At 39.9% G+C, this 4,769-nt stretch overlaps 1 protein-coding gene across 3 annotated transcripts in view; it reads right to left on the minus strand.

The window, feature by feature from the left end:
• Positions 1-4,769, minus strand: part of HPSE (heparanase) — a 92,770-nt gene that overhangs the window by 51,072 nt on the left and 36,929 nt on the right. The gene's annotated exons all lie outside the window — the stretch shown is intronic.

Genomic DNA, 4,769 nt, shown 5'->3' on the forward strand with positions numbered 1-4,769 from the left:
AATTACAATGTGAAAGAAGGTAAACACAGAGGAACAGAGATCCAGGTGGTGGGAAGGTCAGGTAGATTACTGGATAAAATAGACTGTCTTAATGAAGGCTAGAACTAATGGAATATAAGGTAACCACAATGGGGTTGGGGTGGAGGGTTTACTTTGGGTGTTGGGGAGGGCAATACAAGAAGCGGGAAGGAAGCAGAAGAACAAGACAGATAGGGGAACACTGAGACAGGTTTGCATGGCCTAGTGGGGCAGAGGTAAATAGTGATGCATACTGAACCTTGGAACAACAGAACTCTGGGATGCAGGGATCTAGGTACAGCTTGAAGAGGGTAAATAATACTAAAATCCTTGACTGCCTTACAAATATTAGTTTCTCTTGCCTACTATTGTAAAATAGACACTTGAATGGGATAGAAAGGAATGTTGGGAAACATGATCAGAGAAAACTTGTAAACCCGTCTTCAGCCTATAATTGATTGGAATAACTAAAAGGGTTTCTACAACTTGCACAGTGAAATAGGCCTCATGCAAAGCCTTTACAGAGTATAGGACCTTAGGTGGAATCCTGAGTCCCATCCACAACCTTGTGAAGTAAGACATTCCCACTAGAAAGGACAAACAGACTGGAACAGCTACAGTGACAGAAGATACATCTTCATGATAAACCTGACTTATACTCACAGTGGTAGTTACTTTAAATACCAACAGAGAGGGAAGGAGTCTTCACATTGGATGTCAATGCTATCCCCTCTGTACACAGGGTAGATAGGGACGGGCAACTTGGACACTAGCTACCTAAAATGAGGGGGCAATAAAGGCACAAAGTGACTGGCTTACAAGCTTTCAAGAAGGAATTTAGTTTAAGAGTGTGGGGGGAACAAAAGAGTCCCCACTGAATAGCTGTCATCTAGTCTAGATAGGTCTGGTAAAAAGAGATGGGGATAAGATTCGTAAGATTCAATGGTGAATAATTGTTATCATGACTAATTGCAACTGTCACAATTGCAAAGGTAGAAGTTTTGTAACAACAACAAAAAAGGGGGAGTGGTTAATCTTACAGTCCAGAAACAGAGGACCCTAGGACCATCAAGACAGAAACGCACAAGTAGAATGCGGGACCTTATCCAGAGACGCAGCAGCGCCAGAGATGGAGGCAGAGATGGGGGCATGGAGAGGGGGAGCGGCTGAAGACTCTAGATTCATGGACTAAGAAGAGAGGGACTAAGAGCTGGTGGTCAGGAGCAGACTTGCAGAATGTGCCCTTTGGAGATATAAATTATTATATATGCCTGAGTAGGTTTTTTTGTTTTTTGTTTTTTTTAAAAAAAGCTAAAGTGGATAGAGAGAAATACTGTTAACTGATGGTACATGAAGGGGAGTATAATCATTGTAATGAAACAAGGTGTATGATTTGTTGAATGTAAAACTGATGATCTGCCCTGTAAACTTTCACTCAATCCACAATAAAAACCTTTAAAAAAAAAATTAAAAAACACTATTGCAGAATTTTAATTTAGTCAACTGTACACTCACCACCCAGTTAGGAACTTTATTTAGAGAAGTTGTAGCCCTTATATTCTGCCTAGTAGTCAATACAATGTAAAATCATACAGAATTAGGAAATTTTAATTAAACCTACAGTCATTTTAAATTCATCAAACATTTTAGAGATGTTCAGTGTTCTATATAAAATCCACTGCTGCCAAGTTAATTCTAACTCACAGGAACCCTATAGGGCAGAATAGAACTGCCCCATGGGCTTCCAAGGCTGTAAATCTTTACAGAAATAGATCAACATAGCTTTCTTTCAACCTCTTCCTTCCTTCGTTCTTTCCTATGTTTCTTCCTTCTTTCCCTGCACGTCCCTTCCCTTTTTCTTCCTCCCACCCTGCCAGCCTCCCTCTCTTGCTGTCTTTCTCTCTTCCTACTGCCCACCTTTCAGCTAGTGTTGTTTTTTTTATGTGCAATCGAGTTGGTTCCAACCCATAGCAACCCTATACAAGGTTTCCGAGGCTGTAAATCTTTACAGGAGCAGAAAGCCTCATCTTTCTACCATGGAGCAGCTGGTAGTTTCGAACTGATGACCTTAGGGTTTGCAGCCTGATTCATAATCACTACGCTACCAGACTGCAATTGGAACTTCACACCCTCTACTTTATGTTGCTTTCTGAACTGTCATCTCATGAAAGTCCTTAGTTCCCTCTTGTAAATGATCCCTACGTTTGCCCAAAGAGTGATTTCAGAGGTCTGTGTAATGCTGTTGTGTTCTGCAACCTCTCATTACTGTAAAAAAAAAAACAAAAAAACGGTGGCAATTCTTCTTGCATTATCCCCATGTAAGTTTAAATAAGTCTGTCCAGCACCCATTGTTGGGCTTCTGGTGTGCTGCTATAGGATCAGTACTGGACTGTGAACCACAAGGTTGGCAGTTCAAACCCACCAGTTGCTCCCTGGAAATCCTATACAGGATCATAGCTATGAGTTGGAACTGACTCGATGTCACTAAACAACAACAAGCATCCATTGTGGGAGTGGATGTTGGAGAAGGAGGAATGGAGTGATGAGGAAGAGGTGGAGATGAAGGAGAGCAAAGAATTAGGTCATCAAATATTATTATACTAATAAGGAGTCCTTTCTGTGGTCACACCCAAACTTACAGCTGTAATACTAGTTACTTTTTCTTGTCCAAACAGGTTTGTAATGTGAGTTAACATACTGTCTAAGGGGATCTATACTAGAAAACTCACCTATATGCTCTAGGATACTTGACTATGCAGGATACAGGCCTCTGACTGAGCAACATTTTTACCACACTGACTTTTACTATCTCTTGCATCATATGACACCACCCCAAGTTGCCATTGATGTAGAACAGTGAGTGAAAACATCTATCGGCTTCTGAGGTGCTTGTCACTTTAATGAATAGGTGTACAGACTGAAAACAGATTTCTACTTTTTTTTTCTCACACATAAAGATTATATTAAAAAAAAAATTAAACCAGAATGTTTCCAAATATGGAATTATCTTGCTACATACATAAGTATCTATATTTGTATATACTTATGCATTATCAACTGGCTGCTTAGAGTTATACTGTACTGACCCAGATACATGGTTAGCAAGGAAGGTCTTTCTTCTCCTGTAAGTCTACACCATAATGACATTTTATAGATGAGACCTTAGTCCTGGGGATCTTTCTCATACTTTGTGCCACTTCTTTAATGGGATCTGAGATGGCTGTTTCATGGCCAGGACTCTGGAATGACTTAGGATTTCCATGTCTAATTATAAATACCCACCACTCATCTGTCAGTTTGTCCAACTGTGGCAGCTTTTGTGTTGCTGTGATGGTGGACAAAATCACCAATGGGGGACAGGTTTCAGTAGAGCTTCCAGACTAAGGCAGACTAGGAAAAAGGAGAGATGACTACTTTGAAGTCCGTTTAATTGTATATCATGTTTGTTAAAGTGTCAGAGTACTTTCCCCCTCTTTAAAATGAAAAAACATAATTTAGAGACTGTACTATTAGTATGTAACCTATCTTCTGATTTCTCATGAGTCACATTTTCCCTAGAATTTACACCTAAATTTTAAAATCCACCTGGCACATTGAAATACAGGCAAAATGCAGCAAAATCTCAGCAAGACAAATGATTTATTTTAAATAAAAACCCATTGTTTGAAACGAAGTAAGACAGGATGAATGTAAAGCTGTTGTTCTCCCATGTAAGCTATCATATAATTTACAACAAAAACTTAAAAAAAAAAACAAAAAAAAACACCCATTGCTGGCAAATTGAGTCTGACTTATAGCAACCCTATAAAACAGAGTCCTGGTGTGGCACTGTAAGATAAGTACTGTGCTCCTAACTGCAAGGTTGGGGTTCAAACCCACCAGCTACTACTCGGAAATCCTATACAGTATCGCTATGAGTCGGAACTGAATCCATGGCACTTAACAACAATAGCAATAGAACAGAGTAGAAATACCCCATGGGGTTTCCAAGACTTCTTTCTCCTATGGATTGGTTGGTGGGTTCAAACGGCTGACCTTTCAGTTAGCAGGTGAGCATTTTAAGCACGGTGACATCAGAGCTCCATTTAAAATACAGTACTGTTAAAATTGCTGAATAGCCCAATTTAAAGGAGCCCTAGTGGCACAGTTGTTAATTGCTCAACTGCTAACAGAAAGGTCGGTGGTCTGAACCCACCAGAATTTCCATGGGAGAAAGATGTAGCCGTCTACTTCTGTGAAAGTTACAACTTTCTGTAGAGTTCCACTTTGTCCTATGGAATCGCTAGGAGTCGGAATTCATTTGATGGCAATGGGTTTGGTTGTGGTAATGCAAATAAAATTAACATCAAGATAATTTACTTTTCAAAAGTCAAGACACTTTACGATTACCTGAGCATGTTATCTCCTTTATGAAAATCTAAGGAAACAATATCCCTTGTTGTTGTTAGGTTCCATCGAGTTGGTACCAACCCATAGCAACCTTATGCACAGCAGAACGAAACACTACCCAATCCTGCTACAACCTCACTATTGTTGCCACACCTGAGCCCACTGATGCTGCAACTTTGCCCATCTGTCTTGCTGGTGTCTTCCTTGTTTTCTCTGACCCCACTACTAGAAAATAAACAACATTCTTATCAATGGATAAAAGAGTTAAGTTGTCAAGGACTTCTTTCTTCTTGGATCAACTATCAACACTCAGGGAAGCAGCAGTCAAGAAATCAAATGACGTATTGCATTAGGCAAATCTG

The sequence above is a fragment of the Chrysochloris asiatica genome, unplaced genomic scaffold (assembly GCF_000296735.1).
Source record: "Chrysochloris asiatica unplaced genomic scaffold, ChrAsi1.0 scaffold00109, whole genome shotgun sequence".
Classification (NCBI taxonomy): Eukaryota; Metazoa; Chordata; class Mammalia; order Afrosoricida; family Chrysochloridae; genus Chrysochloris; species Chrysochloris asiatica.